This window comes from Colossoma macropomum, unplaced genomic scaffold, assembly GCF_904425465.1.
Source record: "Colossoma macropomum unplaced genomic scaffold, Colossoma_macropomum, whole genome shotgun sequence".
NCBI classification, from domain to species: domain Eukaryota; kingdom Metazoa; phylum Chordata; class Actinopteri; order Characiformes; family Serrasalmidae; genus Colossoma; species Colossoma macropomum.
Genome location: NW_023495515.1, coordinates 2,680,001 through 2,699,906, shown reverse-complemented (window position 1 = coordinate 2,699,906; position 19,906 = coordinate 2,680,001). Strand labels below are relative to the sequence as shown.

General features: G+C 39.8%; 1 protein-coding gene and 1 long non-coding RNA gene across 3 annotated transcripts in view; one reads left to right on the top strand and one right to left on the bottom strand.

The window, feature by feature from the left end:
* The first annotated feature begins 3,648 nt into the window (after window positions 1-3,648).
* LOC118802270 (arf-GAP with Rho-GAP domain, ANK repeat and PH domain-containing protein 1-like) overlaps window positions 3,649-19,906 on the top strand; it is a 155,507-nt gene continuing 139,249 nt past the window's right edge. Inside the window, 1 exon segment of the mRNA XM_036562750.1 lies at window positions 3,649-4,099. The gene's annotated coding sequence lies outside the window, so the exon portion shown is untranslated.
* Window positions 14,179-19,590, bottom strand: LOC118802271. Of its 2 annotated transcripts, XR_005006642.1 has the most exons (4): window positions 19,508-19,590; window positions 18,602-18,659; window positions 15,725-15,808; window positions 14,179-14,908 (listed from the first exon to the last, which is right to left on the bottom strand). It is a non-coding gene; the product is annotated as an uncharacterized LOC118802271 (long non-coding RNA). The 2 variants fall into 2 exon arrangements; XR_005006643.1 differs by lacking the exon at window positions 15,725-15,808.

Sequence of the window (19,906 nt, the reverse complement as noted above, 5' to 3'; positions counted from 1 at the left end):
GCTGTAGCCAATTGGTCAACTCTTTTGGTCCTTCATAGCCTGGCAAATGTAACTTAGCCTGGAATACCTTTGGAAACTTGTAAATCTTGCCCAATTCTTCAAGAGAGAAGTGGAAAGAGTGAATCCTTACTCATTTCTCAAAACCAAGACACTAGAGGAAAAGGATCTGTGTAGGATCTGAATTAATGTGTGGAAAAGTGCTTTACCAAACTAGAAAGGAGCGTTTCCAAGGAAGCCTTGTTAAACTACACATTTCACTGCCGTTGAAGCTAGCATCAGCACCACTATGGCGAGTGAGTTAGCAGCCAGCTAACAGTGGAGTAGCCAGCCAACATGGGACCCCCTGAATACTGGGGTACTTTGCACACTGTGCTTTTCCACAGTACACGTTAGCATTAGGACAAAGCTGTCGGCTTCCTATTCGCCAGCTTATGTTTGGAATATTCCATCCCACCATAAACTGCAGTTAGCTTACAGAGGATCCTGGTCCTTTCCAACACTGGACACTGCACAAAACAAAATGTAATCAGAGTAAAATGTAAAAATATAAAGTTAAATCACAGAATATGAGCAACAGACAATGAGGTATAACCAGCACCATTAACTTTACTCCCATCCTGCACCACACTGACTATTCTAGTGAACGTTAGCAGCTAACTTTGGCTAACCTTGTTGAGAAACTTGCTTTTGTGGTGAAGCAGGTGATGCTTGAAAAAGTATGTAGACCTTGTCACCCTCTGATGTCTGAAAGTGAAAACTACACCAAATAAACATGGAAAAAGTATTAAATTCCTTAATAAAGATGTAAATTCTCATTTGTAAACACCGCCACTACTGTAACGTTCTCCCTGCTGTGACGACTTGAATATGAAAGTGTGAAAGGGGCTGTGGTTGCTTGACAGATTTTCTGCAATGCATGCTGGGCATTGTAGGAAGTATGAAAATGCGAAAAGGATACAAAATCATGAATTCTGTCAAACCGATGAGGCTGAGGGATGCATTGCTGTACAATGTTGCATATCATGACATTTAACCTACTTAAATGCTACTATAGCCCGATATACACCTTTAAGTAATGTTTTCCTCACTTTCATACATTCTCAGATCTGAAAACGAGAGATCTTTAATACTTTTCTACACTTCCCAGGCCTCTGCATGGCCACATGCACACACAGGAGCCTGGATCATGAGTCCTTCAGCGTACTCAACCCAAAGCAAATTATTAAAACAACCCCCACACGACTGGACGAGGGCGGAAGAAAAGCGGAGGCCGCCGGGCATGCTCAGTTTAAAGTGTCTGACTCGCCCCCGTCCGGTGACTCACCGCTCCTCCATCGCTCACCCCGGCCTCCCCATCACCCCTTTTTCTGCCTGCCAGTAAAGCACTCCTTACAGCAGGCTCTTTGCTGATGAATCATCATGGCATAATAAAAGGAGTCGTGCAGTTCAGGGCAGTGAGTGGCCTAACAAGGCCGAAGCCTCTGGGAAGCTTTCAGAGGCCCACTTGAATGCCACGGCCCACCCAAATGCGCTGACCGACCCATTAAAAACTAGCTTAAAAACAGGCTTAATGCTAGAAAGTCTTCAGAAATATGACTAATGATAGGGAATGATGGTGGTGCACCATGCGTTCGTGACTTTGTGTTGTATGAAACATTGTCGCCCCCTAGTGGTTGATCAGCAGAGATGCATTTCTGGAAAAATAGTGGAAAGGCACATGGAGGGTGTTAGGCAAAACTGTCCAAAGAAAACTTTTTTCCAGATTTATTACTATTTTCCCATCAATAACATTACATATACAATCTCAGAAGACGTGTAGTGTCAGTAGTTTTTATGTATAGTTACTAAAATGGCTATATTGGTATTGCAGACATTGTGACCCCTGGTTCCTATGGCCTCCACTGTAAATACAGATCAGGTAAGTTTCTCTACAATGAACTATTTCACATTAAACCACTCCGAATTACTGTTTACACCTCACACAGAAATAAAAAAAACTGTGAAATTCCACTTTAAATTGTCTAAAAAGAGGAATGGAGTACAGAGCCCCCAAGGTGACAGGGCGATTTTAATAAGATGTGGCCACAAGTTAATATGTTGAGGTTGCATTTAACTTTATTTAGCCCATGAGTTAATATATTGAGGCCACAAGTTAATATAAAGAGGCCACAAAATTAATTAAGCCCACGAGTTAAGCCGTTACTATATGGAGGCCATGGATTACTATACTGAGCCCACAAGTTAATACACCGAGGCCACAAATTTCTATATTCAGGCCACAGATTGATATATTGAGCCCACTAATTTCTATATTGAGGCCACAAATTAATATATTAAGCCCACGAGTTAATATATTGAGGCCACAAAATTAATTAAGGCAACAAGTTACTATATGGAGGCCATGGATTACTATACTGAGCCCACAAGTTAATACACTGAGGCTACAAATTAATGTATTCAGGCCACAAATTAATATATTGAGCCCATGAATTTCAAAATTGAGGCCACAAATTAATGTATTGAGCCCACGAGTTAATATATTGAGGCCACAAAATTAATTAAGGCAACAAGTTACTATATGGAGGCCATGGATTACTATATTGAGCCCACAAGTTACTATATTCAGGCCACAAATTAATATATTAAGGCCACTAATTTCTATATTTAGGCCACAAATTAATATACTGAGCTCACGAGTAGATGTATTGAGGCCACAAATTAATTAAGGCCATGAGTTACTATATGGAGGGCATGAATTACTATAATGAGCCCACAAGTTACTATATTGAGCCCACAGTTTAATATACTGAGGAAACAAATTAATATACTACTTAGCCACGCCGTATTAACGCATGGGGACAAGATAATTAAGTCGTGACCATGGCTTAATAAGGCGTGGGAATGATTTTATGCCTTATTAAGATGTGTTCAAGGATTAATTATCTCATTCCCACGCCTTACCAACGCATTATTTGTATTTGTACGGGATGCCTCCAGCAGGGCTCCGTGATGTGTTGAGGCCAAGAGTTATGAAGAAACTTAACTTGTGGCCTTAACATATTAACTCGTGGTCTCAATATATTAATTCGAGGCCATGCCTTGTTAAAAAATAACCACCATGTCACCTTAGTGGAGAGAATAAACAAACGAAATGGTCTTTTTAAACAGCTGTTTATCAATAGGATAGAAATTAATAAACTAATAATAACGTTAACTGTGCTCCGCCGAAACCACTGGCTGGGCATCAACAGAGAGAGAGAGAGAGAGAGAGAGAGAGCGAGAGAGAGATAGAGCGAGAGAGAGAAAGAAAGAGCGAGAGAGAGAAAGAGATAGAGAGAGATAGAGATAGAGAGAGAGAGAGAGAGAGAGAGAGAGATAGAGCGAGAGAGAGAAAGAAAGAGCGAGAGAGAGAAAGAGAGAGAGAGAGATAGAGATAGAGAGAGAGAGAGAGAGAGAGAGAGAGAAAGAGAGAGCGAGCGAGAGAGAGATAGAGAGAGAGAGAGAGAGAGAGAGAGAGAGAGAGAGAAAGAGAGAGACAGAGAGAGAGAGAGAGAGAGATAGAGCGAGCGAGAGAGAGAGATAGAGAGAGAGAGAGAGAAAGAGAGCGAGAGAGAGAGAGAGAGATAGAGAGAGAGAGAGAGAGAAAGAAGGGAAAAAGTGGTGTAAAGTGTCTGAGTCGCGAACCTGCAGCTGGAGTGTATGAGGGGAGACAGTAAGACAGAAGAGGCGCAGGTGGGGGGAGCAGTGCAGCCCCTCTCGGGGTGTTTTTGACTGAACATGGAGGAAAACAGCAGCTCCCTTCGTTTCTATGGGACGCGTCACGTGACCCCGAGTTCGGCTCGTGACACACGGACGCAGGCTCGAGGGACGAAAAACTTAACCGTCAGTCAGACAGACTAGCATCCACAGCGGGAGGAGGAGAGAAAAACAGCCCCAGAGAGGAGAAGGAGCGATAGGAGGAGGGCGGTGGAGCAGCCCGGCTCGGAAAGGTCGTTTTAGTGGCTTTAGCGGGTCTGTTTCTGTTCAGAGGAGCGGTGGGCTTCGCCGCCACAGCTCCCCTCGCTCACCGGACTCGCGCTCCGCCGCGGGGACGAGCAGTGTAAGAATCCTCTTTACCTCTCTTTTCTCCTCTTTTCTCCTCTTTCTCCTCTTTTCTGACGCTGTTTTTGTCGAGCTGGGCGAGAATGCGGAGTGGACCGTTCATTCAGCAGCGGGACGCGAAGGCACGAGCGCACTATTTAACGCCTCTAGTCGGCGAGGCTGGAGTTGGATTGTTACTCTCCAGCTTCTTATTCCAATTTTCCCGTTCCACCTTAAATGCTGCTGCAGTTCCAATGTAACACTGTTTAAGGTGGGACGGAACACAGATTTGTGTAGCTGTATTGCTTCTCGTCAGTCTCTAAATAAGCCGCTCGTGTGTTTGTGCTGTTTTGGCAGAGTCTCAGTTTTCAGTGACAAGGCCACTGTAGTTTCCCCTGAACCTCTTAAAGGGCAATTCCACCAATTTTGCGAAAAATTCTGCATAACTGAATGCGTAAAATGTAAACAGAGTCATTCGGAGTGGCTCTAGAGTCAGAGTTGTTCGCAGTGGTGGTGATGGGAACCAGACGTCTCGATAGTTTAACGCCTCTAAAAGCTCCCTCACTGAAAGTTATCACACTAGATGGTTATGAATTCACTGCCTGAAGCCTGATAAGTTACTTAATGAAGGTTTTGGCCTAAAATGTCTCGTTGATCCGTTTATTTTGATCTATTCATGGCGGAGGGATACATGCAGGCCGTTGCAAGGCAAAATAGTCCCCAAAGAAAACTTATTTTATCACTATTTATTATAGTTTTCCATTACTTTTATTTTGTTTTTCCACTATTTGACCGTCTTAAACATTACATATAAAACATGTAGACTCGTGTAGGTTCACTGGTGGTTTTGGACAGTAAATAAAACGGCTATATTTGTATTGTAGACCTGATGACCCTGGTTCCATTCACCACCACCATAAAGAGATCTGAGCATCTAACTTATGTACAACAAGCCATTTTACATCAGATCACTCTGAATGGCCTGGTTTACGTTGGAACTATGCAAACACTTGGTGGAAGTTGTTTGTTTGTCCTAGTTTTGTAATGTTGTTCTGATCAGTTTTTCCCAGCTTTGGCCCTGAGGGCCACAAGTCCCTGCACATTTTGGTGTTTTTCATGTTTCCAACACACCTGATCCATCTAAGCAATTTAGTCTGGTAGAGAGAGTGTTCAGAGTGATGCTCGCTCCACCATTTAGGAACCTTCCTCTTTGTGCTGAGATGCTTTGGGGAAGCTCACAAAATGTGCAGCTCATTTACAAGCCTTCCTGGCTTGCAGTGGGTGTGTCTGAGCAAGGAAACACTGTAATGTGCAGGGCAGCGGCGCCTCCAGGGGCCTTTCTCACGGAGCTAATTTAACCTGGACGGGGCTCGCGACACCTAACGAGTGAATACACGGTTAACTCTTTTAATGAAGGTGGGGAACAGCTGCCTCTGTTAACCTCTGATAAACAGGCAGTCATGAGGAGGAGCTGACAGCTTATTTTTCAAAGAAAGTAGAATAAATCTATGTACATATGTAGAAAGTAAAGCATTTCTAATGGTAAAGCAGAAACACCGTCGCCACCACCACCACCACTGTAAAAACACCTTCACATTCTTAATGTCTGTGCGCTGTGATTTGCTTCCTCACCTGAAGAAGCGATATTTTTCACTTGATTGATGCCACAAATGCCAGTCCTTGTAGGGGTCCACGTCCGTCGTCCCTGATATGTCAGAAGCTTGCTCTGATTGGTCCAAGAGCTGTTTATGATCTGAAATGTGGAGCAGGTTAGGCCTGCAGCATAGATTGCCGTGATAATGTAGCCTGGTAGAAATTAGGGCTGAAAGATGAATCGCCATATATGGAAGTTGCAATTAGAAAGAGTTCAGTTTTCAAATCACATGAGCAGCAGTTTTTATTGTTGTCAACAATGTTGACACGTTGCAAGTTTGAAATAAACTTAAGCCCCATATTATTGGGTTAGTGAACTGCTTCTGGATCATGCATGTCACACTGGGGACATTCCGGGCCAAAGTGTGGGGGAGATTACACTGTAATCCCGCATTTTGTATTAACTCAAATAAATTAAGTCTGTTGTACATAAAACTCAGTATATCCCACACACTGCTCAACAAGTTAATGGCTCAAATAAGTTAAGGGAACGTTTTTGATGATTTTGTACACTCAAATGGCATTTTTGAGTTGTATTAACTTAATGCTATTTAGTTTAGTCTGTTGCTATGGCAACTTTGAAACTCCACATTCAAAAAACAATGACATTTCTGTTGGTTTTAATTGTTTCTTTCTCACTGAAGTTGCTGAACAAATGTGTGAAACTGAGTGAAACTAAGTAAGCTTTGAATTAAATTACGTTTGTTTTGTTAACACGATTTCATTAGATAAAACGTATAGTTCTTTCCCATTGGCTCCTGGCTCCATCTATTTGCATACCGAGTGTTTCTTTCCGTTTGTTTTACTCACCGTCAGTGTGCTTTCATTCCACCCAGGCTGCTCTTCCTCAGGTGAATGTTTTTTATATGTGCTTTACTCAGCTGACGTTGTGTTGTTGGCTAAGAGTGAAGGTTGTCGTTCTCTTTGCTGATGAGTGGGCGTTTGTGTTGGTCAGTGACCGTGTTCACAGTAAAGGTTAACACTTCGGTGTTTAACAAAGTGATTAATATCACTTACATAGAAAAAAATTCTCAATTGCCTAATGAAACATATAGTTAAATTGCACTTTCAAGACATTAAATTACAATAATTAGAATTTACAAGTTGCACAAACATACGTTTATGTTAGCCTAACTCAAAAATTATAGTTATTCTAACTCAAGTTTTCATTACACGTTACTTATTTTTTTAAGGCAACCGGTTTCCTCAAATTTTTTAAGTAAATTTAACTTATCCGGGCTTACAGTGTAGCGTTTACCCTCATCTAACACTCGATATTCAGTTCATGAAGGCCCTGCTAATGAGCTAAATCAGGTGTGTTTAATGAGGCAGTGTGCTGAAGTCTGCAGAGTTTTGGCCCACGAGGACCGGAGCCTGACGCATGTGTTCTAGATTAATTTGGCTAATCAGAAACCACCAAACATCCGTGTACTGTGACATCACAACCACAATAACTGGCAGGCTTGCACGCAGTGTTAAACCTTCAAGCTGTAAGCCAGAAAAAGTAGATGCTGGTCTTCCCAAAAGAGGCCCATACCTCAATATATAGAAAACAATTGCAGTTTAAGTCTCAATATTGGTCAGAAAAATCATAATTGGATATTTTTCTAAAATCGTTCAGCTCTAGTACAAATGACCTGCTCTTGTGAGACAGAAAATACAGGAGTAGATCAAACTAAGCCAGAAAGTTAGCAGGATAAGCAAGAAATCCTGCTTCACGAGGCACTTGGCTGGACCAGGGTTGGTAAACACAGCTCTAGATCTCTGTTTCTTCACAATTTGTTCACAAAAACTCTGACATTTGTAACGTTATTTACATCACGAGGGTGAAGTGGATTAAACATTAAGGTAGTTTGATGTGGGGTAAAATGTAACATCGATGTTTTATGTGGTTAAACAGATTTAGGTAGAAAGTGCTTTTAGTCATGTTCTCGTATTCTCATAGAAATGTCATTGACAGCAATCAGATATCTCTCCAGATTCACCCCGAGGTCTGTTTTTCCATCTTCATATTGTTTTGTATATTGTTTTCGTCGCCCTCTGTGTGGCTGTTATAGCGTGTAAACTCACAGTGAGAGGTAGCTAGGCTAAAGTGCAGCCCCCACACAGCGGGGTTAACTTTAACACAGTGTCACAGCTAAGCCTCCTAAGTTAAACAGTGAGAGACGTCCACATCCTCGCATATGATTACAAATCAGTCAGGTTTTTGGAAGTTTTATTATGTTGTGCTGACATTTATTGTTCCACTTTGTGGTCGAAAATTCTTTTGACACACTTTGGCCAAAAGTTGCATCGTGTCATAGAGCTCCAGTGCGGTACTGTTCAGCAGTGGAATGACGGGATCTGTACGATACTGTAGGGGCAGATATAATATTATCTCAGTGTTTAAAGATAATTTCACATTTATAATGCGTCACAATGCTTTTTTTCTGATTTCTGATCACGCGCAGACAAAAAAAATCACCAGTAGAGTCACATTTAAAAATACTGTCAAAAACTGTGAGTTCAGATTATCTGTGTTCAACGTTTCTCATTCTGTGCTACACTAAGTCCAATTAACCAGGCCTAATTATGCTCTAGGACGTCTAGAACATGATAATGAGAACTGGTGTCGTGTTGTCCAGCCCTGTTTGAAGATTTGTTCACATAACATAGTATGTATTATAATATTTAGGCCCGACCCCATTTCCCTCCTCGCCCTTACCACTCAGCCCTACCCCTCCGTTTGCCGCGTTCATGTCTGGGGTAGGATGTCACAATTCTTGTTGAGATAGAGGGGGAGGGAAAAGTGTTAGGACTGCTTGACCCTCCAAACGGAGGTTTTTCAGAGACTCCAAACAGAGAGTTATGAGAAAAGAAAAAATGGCAAGATGGAGAACAAGAGACCAAAGAAACCCACAAATGTGAGGATTTTCTCTGTTAAATAATAAATAGTAACCATTGTATTGTCTTAGTTTAATGTCATTTCAGTGTATTTTGGTCCTTTTCTTCATAACAAGCATAAAAAATAGTTAATAGCATACTAATGTCTCGGTAGCTAGCTAGCTAAACTACCCGTTCCACCTTAAATAGTCCAGCAGTTCTGACGCCTGAAGCACCAGAATGTAACTGCTGCTCCATTTAAGGTGGAGCGGGAAAATTCAAACAAGAATCTGGTGAATATCTGACTTCAGCTTCATATCACTGAAGAATTAGGGGTGGGTGATAATAAATAATTGCCCCCCTCTTTGAAGGCAAATGATGCCCTAAATGTAACTAAAGCCCAGCAGTGAGGAGCTGAACTTTACCCTCCTCTGCTGTCACTGCAGACTGGCAGGGTCGCCTACAGAGCAGCGCTGGTAGCTGTTAATGAAGTGATGCTCTTTTTATTTGAGGGTCCCATTTCAGAGGGAAGATCTCAACCACTACCCTGTAACTCAGCTCCAAGGGGTTAGGGTGACACTCGCAAACAAGAGGTAGGGGTAAAAATAAGAAATGAGACTGGGTTTTTCTGAGGTTTTATAAAGCAGCATTTAAGAAAATACTAGCAAAGACTGTAATGCATATGAGAATAATCATTTGTATTCAGTGTTTATGGTGCTGCACTAAATCCAAATAAACAAGAGCAGTTCTGCTCTTTGTAATTAAATAGTACTGATTTTAGTACTAACAGTGTCAATGATGTGCTCAGAAAAGCGTACTGGGATGTAATTTATCATGATACGATACAATGTCGTCATATTGCCACCCCTAACCATGCTGCTGGTAGAATAATGCCATTTATGCCATTTAGTCACTCTTTAAAGCTCTTCTTATCCCCATCCTGCTGCAGAGTGCCAGGCCCGTTTTCCCAGCTCAGTCCCCAAACGCCAGGAATGTGCCCATAATGCGGGTGGAATGTCTCACCGAGTCCCAGTTCTGCACTAAAAACACGCCCAGGGAAGAAATAAAGGAGCGATTGTTTCAAAATAGAGGAACTCGATTGATTGCGGGTGTATTTGGCGTCATATGCCTCTCCCTGTGTTCTCTGCTTACTTGGCTTGCTGCGTGAGTGCTGAAAAGAGTCTCTGCTTCCACCGTCTCTGTTTAGATGCACTTGTTTTGGTCGCAAGCTGGCCAGTTTTGGTCGTGTTGTGCAGAAACAGCCTGAATTGGTGGATTCAGAGGTTCGATTTACACTGCAAACCTCTCTTGTGACAGGTAGAGCACCGGAGACGTTGTGTGGGGAAAGAGATGTGGGTGTCAGACCACAGTTCTGTGGCTTTAGATTTGAGTAGGCAGCTAATAGCTACTGAACTGTAGGAAACTATACCAAGATTCTGGGCCTGTTTGTCCAAAAAGCTTCATTTTTTTAAGCATCCTGCAAAATATAGTTGTTAGTATGTTTGCACGATGTCTGAAGCACCTTTACGGCTTTCTGCGTTTATTAATATTTTCACAGATAGTCTAAAAGTCTGTTTTGCCTCTTGCGCGCTGGTGGAAATCTGGTGATGAAGGAAGTCGCTGAAAGAAAATAAGAATGTGAACCAAAGAAGCTAATTTTGTTCTTGGAGGAAATGATTTTTTATAAACAAGCCACGGAACTGATGGTGATCTTTCTCTACCTCAGTGTGTGTGTGTGTGTGTGTGTGTGTGTGTGTGTGTGTGTCTGTGTGTGTGTGTCTGTGTGTGTGTGTGTGTGTGTGTGTGTGTGTGTGTGTGTGTGTCTGTGTGTGTGTGTCTGTGTGTGTGTGTGTGTGTGTGTGTGTGTGTGTGTGTGTGTGTGTGTGTGTCTGTGCTTTAATGCCTCCCACACTCACACATACACACTCTTAGTTTCTTAAAGGTTGCCGCTTCCTGTCTGTTCTTCAGTTAGTAGAAGATGGCCAAGCCCAGTGCTCTGGAGAGGTAAGCTAGTTTGACCTCTGCTTGTTTATTTATTCATTTAAATTACATTCATTTAAATTACAGACAGATGAAGGCCTGTTTCACACATATTACCTCTGTGTGATATGCAGTGCTGTAGCCTGACTTTGGCAGGGAGCATAGCTCCCACATTAAGGGAGCACAGATACAACAATTGTAGGCCAACACTATAATATTATTGGCAATATTATGACAATATCTGATGTTTTCTTGTATATAACTGCTGATACCAGTGCTGATACATAAATCTACGAGGATAGGCATTACTGGGAAGTGTAACATTTGTTTTGGTAGGGGTGCAAATGCAGTAAAATATAATATAAATGAAAAACAGAGGTTTTAGCAGAGTAGCCCCTTGTTGTATGTCAAAAAATACACAATAAATGCAATAAATAAGAAGTAAAATCTTGCTTCAAAATATTGGTAAATTCTACACATTTATCTGATTTGGATATTTGTTTTTTAAGCAATTATTTATTATAATAAATATTATAAATGTTTTTAATTATAAAAAATTCATTGTTGATCCCCAACTCGCATATACAGCATTTGTGCTGCGTATGTACAGCAGGAAAGTTCTAGAGACATCCTTTTTCCCAACTGATAAACAGTCAAATCAGTTGCTCTGCTTAAAAAATATAATTCGTTAAATATCACAGTACATTTGTTTTCCGTCAGCCCCTTTCTGTCTGGTGACGGGGACATCGTTTCAAGCCTGGTAGGCATTCTGACAAATGCAGGTGCAGCACATTTCATTTGATAAAGGTCCTGAATTGTGGAATTAGCTTTTTGTGTATGTTTCTACTCTAAATTCTGTTCCATGTTTATTGCTTTTCATAGTTTATTTCACTGTATTTTCCAGCCTGTTGACAAAACAGGCCCCGTGCATGTTTTCTCATTGCCACACTTCTGCTGCCCGCTGAGACAGCTCGTGCATCCTGTGTGAACGCGCTAACCTCTTAACATGAGCAGTACTTCTCAAGCTATGCAGAGGGTAGTATGTGTGAAACCTTCCTGTGTCTGAAGTCTCTAAGCAGAACCCTCGTACTTCCATTGTGTACTAGCCACTTTTAGTGCAAGCAGTTGTTCAGACTAGAAAGATGAATGAGATGCAGTGCACTGTTAACACCCAGATGATGTACTAGACTCCTTTAAAGAATGGAGTGTAGAACGTTGCACAGAGAAGAACCGTTTTACCATGCACAGATATATTGATGGATTCAAGAGGTTCTTTGAGCTTCATGGTTATTAGATGATCTGTTTTATGCTTGTAGTGTGTTGTTTTGTGGGAACAATTTGTTATGTGTTGCTGCCTGTCTTGGCCAGGACCCTCTTATAGAAGAGATTTTAAATCATGGGGAAAAAATGTTAAGTGGTTTTGTATATGAGAATTGCTATATAAATGCGCCCTGTACCATATATAACCACTGCATATTTGAAAAATCCTTGAAGAGCCGTTTCATTTTTAAGGGTGGACGATAGAGAGAACTGCCCCTTCTCTCTGCTGCTCGTTTCCCAGAGTGCGATGTAGTGTCTAATAAAGCAATAAGCCACGAGAAGTTGTGGGTTACTCTGATTTTACCACGGGGAAGGGTGTTCTTAGGCACGGCGTGAAGCGGAGAAAAACACCTTTCTCCGTGATAAAACTGTAGTAACGCACAGCCTCAAGTGGCTCATTGTATTTAAAAAACCAGCAGGCAACATAAAAAATGAAAAAACACAGAATTTTTCATAAAATAATTTGTCATTACTAATAATAATCAACATAAACAAGTATTCTGCCAAGAAATGTAGTTCCTTAAAAGTATGGCATCGTTGCTAAGCAACCATGGACTGCTGAATAAGGAGAAGAACGTTTGGCCGCCCATCGCTGTATATTGCGGTCATTGTATGAATATATATAACAATGATAACAGCACTGATTAATGCAAAAATTTTTCCTTTATAAGTACTTTAAGATCGCCAAATCACCACCACGAGTCTTATTTAGCACCAGTCCAGCGGCGCCCTTCTTCCCAAGCTGGGGCTGCATTTCAGACAGCTCCCTGCTCCCCACATAGTGCACTACGTAGGAGTTTAAACGCTGGATCCTGCAGCCCGACAGTGTTTAATACAGCTATAAAAGTAGTCATTTGTGATTCAGCCACAATCCATTCTCGATAAATAGTGCACTGTTTGGCTGTAGAGGGTACAATTTCTAAACGTCCATAGCCGGCACACTATTTAGGAATACAGAGCCGTTTGGGATTCAGCCTGGGTTTGGTGCTACTTCTGACTGAAACGCGAACATTTGAAGCCCGTAAGCTGTTCATGTGGCGTTGTTTAGACTTTTATATTGCAGCTTTACAGTTAATCATACCATAAGTACACTAAGTTAAGTCTGTGATATTAATGATGGAGAGTTTAGGCAGTTAGCTATCTTTTAGCGTGTTGGCTAGTTGACCAGTGGTCTAGTTAAGAACATAAGTTGTCAGCCCCTCAGTTTAAACAGAAACAGGTTCCTACTTCATCAGTACACTCGGTGCTCCATGCGAGCAGCATCACAGTCAAAAATCCTTCCTTTAGCAGCACAAGGATTTCCGTGCCGTGGCAGCGATACTGAGTTCAGTTGCGGTGAGTCGTCGTAGGTGTGCGTATATTGTGGACTTTACACCGGCCTCGAACGCGGCTCAGCCAATCAGATTTTAGATAGAGCAGATTTTAGATAGAGCTAAGGTGCTCCAGTGGTTCAGAGGATTAGTAGAATTTCAAAAATGTAGTACTTAATGGTTTCCCACAGGCAGCTCTGCTATACAGTGGAAAACATCCCGTATTTATAAGAGGTAAAGCATGTGCGTGTGACATGGATCTCACTTGCTTACTCATGCGTATGTAGCGCTCTGAAGTTTCTCAACAAATTCACTTTGTCGTGCATCATTAAAAGAGAAAAAACAGCTGTGAAACCACGACAGCAGGAGCTCACGAATGCGTATTCGCAGTACGAACTTAAAAAAAACGTGACGTGAAGTAGTTTATTACAAAAGGTGTTGAGTTACTCGGTGTTATCTTGTTCAATGTGTGAATTCCTTTTCATTAAATCAGTTAACGCTAAACATCGTATAAGACAGCGATAAGATAGACTGATTGTTTAATGCTATGTGGTTGGTGGGGGCGATATGGTTGCTCATCCTGATTTGTTTGTTAAAAGAACATATTGTGGTAAAAATCTTTAGATATTGCCCCGGCCTAATAGATTTAGTAACCCTTTAATTTTGGTTACAGATTCAGTTAAAATCTAGGATAGTAGATATTGCAGAACTTTACTAAGTCCAGTACGGTATCTTCTCTCCTGAAAAGAAACCAGCACTACAGAAGCTTCTTAACTTGTCAGAACCTGAAAGTTAGTGTCCAAACTTTAGGAAAACTCCAACGGTGTCCAGTGGTCACTTTTATTCTTAGTCGTTCTGAAGTAGAATGTTATCCTTTCTTGATGGGCAGCTATGACAGGTAGCCTTAGAGGCTTACTAGCATAACATAGCAGCTGAGTTTAAATAATAGTGCTGCATTTATTCATATCACACAACTGTTAGTTATACACACTAGGATTGCAACGTCACGCAAATTTCCTGATACAGTATGTTTTGCTGTTTTATTGACAAAAACTTTACATTTTCAATGCACAATTAGAAAAGTGTGCAAACTTTTAGATTTATTTATTTATTTTCTATACGTCTGATTTTTTTTTCCTGTAAAAGACAGCAGTGCGTGTTGAAGAGATAACTGACATAAGGCGTTTCCTTAGAAGACAGTCAATAAAACATAATATAAATAAAAGTGCTGGATGTACATTACGTATCGCTGTTGTCGGAACAAAACCTCGTATCTCCAAAATGGTAACTTTACAGGAGAAGGAAAACACCTACTTTACTTTTAATGTGAGTCAATGGAACCAGAATTTCATCCAAGTCTTTTTGGGCCGTTTCTTTTGGTCCATTCATCATGAAATTCACACACAATGTACAGAGCAACAGGCATTTTCAAATTATTGCAAAAACGTAAAAACGTAAAAAATGGAGATACAAGGTTTTCTTCCGACAACAGTGACATGCGTTTGGCAAACGTGTCTTATTACGGCTCATAATAATAAAAATGAACAGAAATGTCTTGAGGGGATTGTCCAGCGTGGCTCAGTAGGTCCTAGAAAACTGTCGAAATCCAGGACTGTCTACAGCCGAGCAGTTATCGGGAGCTATAAACACCCCTGTCGAATTATTTGTTGACCACTCTTTCCTCATCATCATTGCACTCAACTCTGAAAACAAAGAGGTCCCGAACAGGAGATGAGTTTGAGTTTACTTGGCTGGTTCCAGCTCAAGTTTGCTCTCTCTGTTTTAAACAGATAATCAGCCATCCAAGGTAGACAAAGCTGAAGTTAGCTTCTTATTCAAATTTTCCACAGGTGCCAAATTATAACTGCTGCACTGTTTAAGATGGAATGGAAAATTAGAAAAGAAGCTGGTGAGTAAGAGGTTCACTTCAGCTTAGTCTAATATAGGCTAACCAAACCAGTTTTTTCCCCAGTTTTCCAAGATTTTTTTTTTACATTAAATATTATTATTATTATTATTATTATTATTTTGGGAATGTAATTGATTGTAGAACTATAGAAACAATTCCCAATATTTCATGTATTTTATTATAAGATCTATCTCTATTCAGTTCACAGTGCGTATTGTCTCGCAACACCTGCAGTGAGCAGAGAATGCAAACTTGAGCCAAGGAACTACCGGCTCCTCCATCCTTATCCTGAGGTCCACCTAGCATGTTTGTGTGGGTTTGTGTGTCAAAACAGTGGTATTTCAGATTTACCTGACCGCTTTCTTACCTGTCTTTGTCCCTTAGAATTAAACAGGCTGTTTTTGTCTCTGTGCCTTTAAAGGATCCAATTCATGGGAAACCCAACTTCACTTCCTTTACTGAAGTAAAAACTTTGAAGTAGTATTAAAATTTTAGATTTTAAAACATTGTTCGCTACACAGCCCGTACAGCCCATGTATGGAAACTAGGCCTGTTTTGAATTCAGTGTTACTGTGATGTCATGAGAGCCAACTCATTTACATAGACCCACCTTATCAGCCTACAGCAGTTTAGCCCCGCCGACTCATCGAAGTTCAAAGCAGTATTTCGACTCTAGGTGCTTTTTGAATGAGAGCTGCCAATCAGAAGAGAGTATATACACACACACACACACACACACACACACACACACACACACACACACACACACACACACACACACGTAAATGGTAACTTTACAGGAGAAGGAAAAAACCTACTTTATTTTTAATGGAAGTCAATGGAACCACACCCCCCCCCCAAGTCATTTTGGGCTGTTTCTTTTGGTCCATTCTTCATGAAATTTACACACAGTGTAAAGAACAACAGGCATTTTCAAATTATTACGCCTAAATTTTCTGTCCGACAACATTTTTTTCAGTTTAAAACAGGTTTATATACGTTTTACTTCTCCCACATATCTACTCACTTTAACTTTTCAAAAAATATTAGTTAATTGTAATTTTCCTGTTACTTAAAGGGTCAAAATATCATGTGGTGCGACCGTCCGGCCATGACTGCTGTTTTGAAAACTTCTTTGAAATTACTCTAAATGTATTCTTTTTTATTTTTTTTATCCCATTTGGCATGATTTCTAGTGTTTTGTTGTCCTGTTCAAAACTGCAAAGCATTTCTAAGTTTGTTTTCAAAATGATTTGAAAATCAAAATGAATTTATTCCATTGTTAAGCCAAATGCTTGTTCTAAACAAAGCTGTGAATGTGCTGCACTTATAATGATTTGTGATAAGATTTTTAGTGAAGAAAAGTTTATGAAACATTTGACAAATCTTTGAAATTATGATAAAACTGGTTCATATCTACTTTTTGTATGGAATTTACCATTTATTGATCTTTTAAAATAGATTTTTAAAGATTCATGTCATTTGGAGCCACTCCTCATCATGTGGTGCGACACATAATAGCAATAACTATTAAATTTAAAATAAAATATCTCATTTTTGTGGCTGAAATGTTAATCGCTGATGCAGTATGTTTGAGTTGATGGCATTTTAAAAAACGTTTTATAAGTTTTATGCGATTTGCAGGAAAAATATGTCTGTTACTTCATTTAAGAAGGTGACTGAGACATTACAGAACAAAAATATGAGATCGTTATTTATAAAACTCAAAAGTAATGCAAACCCGTTTGTTTCTAAACGCTTTATATACTGAGAACTTGTAAAAAAAATTACGTGTGTCAAGGAAATGAATTCATTGTGAGATAAATCATGGTCGCACCACATGGCTTTTTTTTTTTAAGGCCACAGCCATTTCATCTAGATGAAAAAATGCTAAAATAACTTAATCTAAAATTTAAATATGAATTTATGGGTTCACAGCATTCTCAGTGTTTGAACAATTGCAATTGATATACTTATTTTCTGTATTTTAAAATTGGCCTATTGAAAATCCTTATACGTCAATGAACCATATATGTGTGTGTGTGTGTGTGTGTATATATATATATATATATATATATATATATATATATGTATATACATATATGTGTATGTATGTATGTATGTATGTATATGTATATATATGTATATGTATGTATGTATGTATATGTATATATGTATGTATATGTATGTATGTATGTATGTATGTGTATATATATATATAATTTGTGTATATATATGTATATGAATGTATATGTATGTATATATGTGTATGTATGTGTTTTTATATATACATAATCACACAAATGGTACAACTGTATCTCTGTAATTAACAGAGAATATGGGACCTTTAAGATTAATATATGTAAATGAGCTTTGTTCTTATTGGCTGCCCTGTAGTGTAGTCACCATTACAAAGCAGTCCAGGACAAAACCCTCCCAAATAACTTCCAGGTGAATGGGTGGGGCTAACCTGCTGTACCCTCAATAGGTGGAAATATGTACCTTAGTTTTTGTGACGTCACAAAAAAAATGAATTCAAAATGGGCAGCTCAGTTTCTGCATATGGATTGAGGAAGTGAATTGTACATGCTGAAGCTTGACTGCACTAAATAAAACTCTGTTTGGTTTTCCATGAAATGGGTCCTTCAAGTTGAGACCTGAGGTTGGAAATTTTTGTGTATTTCTAACGTTTCTGCCCCAGAACGCCCGGCTGCAGCATATGGAGGCTGTTTTTGTAGACAGTCACTGTAGGGATGAACGTCCTCTTGGGCAAATGCATGAGCCGGCTCACAAAATGCAAACTTAAACCTGCCTTTGTTACCCAAGCTAATGTTTGTACACTTTCCTGTTATGTAAAGCTGTCGGTCCTCAAACCAGTGTTTGTTCATACTCAGTTTTCACAATAACTATTTGCATGTTATAAGGCTCAAAGCAGCAAGTTACAGACAAGCTGCTACAGTGGGTTCATATACGATTTCTATATAACCGTATATAAACGTGATGTTTATATGAACATTTAAGGCGTCAGTATGAGTCATTTGAATCATCAGTCATTTCCAAATCTCATGACTGTCTTCCTTCAGACGTCGATGGCTATCTTTGCATTTCTGGCTGACCAGCAGTTCACAGCAATTGTGTTAGAGTGAGTGTGTGCACATTTGTAAGTTCACAAGTGTTAGAAAGAGGGGAGGCTGTTAACCACACTGAGGCTGCTTTTGCTGACTGTTAAGCTTGTGTGACCATATGAGCTGTGCTGAAACGCTTCTGTTTGTGCTTCTAGAAACTTCTGCATGTGGTGGCTGGCTGATTTGGAGGAAGATATTGGATTGTGGTTTCACTGAGACCATTTCAATTGAAAGTAAAATTGAAAGAAAACCATCATATTCACCGTTTCCAGGAGTTTTTAGTATTTTTGCATAATTAAGTGATGTAAGATGTAAACAGTCATTACAAGTAGTTTGAAGTCATGAGTTGCAGAAAAACTTACCGACATGGATTTTCTCCAGCCTTTTAGTGGTGGTAATAGGAACCAGAGGTCGCAGTGTCTACAATGCAAATATAGCAATTTTATTTACTATCCAAACTGACTGGTAAACCTGCACTTCTTCTCGTTTTTACATGTAATGTTTATTATGGTAAAGTAGTAGTAAAGTAAAACCTTTTTGGGAACTGTTTGGTGTTGCAGCACCCCTGCATCTCCACAGTGAGTAGTATTTTAAAACTACATTTTAGTTCAAAGTCTTAATCTATCTCTGATGGACTGGCGACCTGTCCAGGGTGTATCCTGCCTTCCGCCCAATGACAGCTGGGATAGGCTCCAGCACCCCACCGCGACACAGAAGGATAAGCGGTTTACATGATTTATGTATGTATGTATGTATGTCTTAATCTATCTCAAAACCATCTTCTCCTGCATCAGGCAGTGTATTCACAACCATTTTATGTAATAAAATAATAATATATTAAGGCAACATTTTTCACAATACACAATATGCATTGGATTTTTAGTTTTCCTGAGTTTTAATACGGTGAAACAGACAAAATAGAACCTCTAGTGCCACATATATAGCAAATGTGATAATAATAAACCTACCGCTGCAGTGATTTGTATTCAACATTTTCCAAAATGCAGTGCACTAAATCCCGTTAAACAGGCCACGTTGTGCCCACGTTGTAATAAAACATGTAGTCAGTGTTCTTTAAGTACGGACCATATCCACAATATGCCTAGAAAAGCATACTGTGATATAATTTATCACGATAAGGATAAAATATCGTCATATTGCCCACCCCTACTTAATACTTATTGATTGGCAATGCTGTTGATGAATATGGCTATAATAAAAATAATTTGCGGTTTTGATATAAAATTGATTAAAAATTTCGTGCCTACCTCGTGTGATCATTAGTTGAGACTAGTTTGCCGTTTGGTGCAGGGCAGGATGCTTTGTGACTGTGCACCATGCAGGAAAGACCAAAATCATGTTCTAATCCTTGTTTTTTCCATTATCAGGACTGACCTCTGCTCTGTTTGACTGTCCAGAGTGAGAGCCAGTGTAGCATTTCAGAAAACTGCAGAATGTTAGTTGAGTTGTTGTTTAACTGCCAGGTTTGCTTAAGTTGTGTTATCAGATTCCACAAAATTTCAAAACAAAACTCCAGATTCATCATTATTTAATGACTGTGTAAGGCAGAGTTTGAGTTCTCTTTAGCATGCAAACACAGAAAGGAACTGTGTTTCTTTTAAGACGTATGGCATCGTTCTAGTAGTCCACAGTGAGAAGTAATTGAA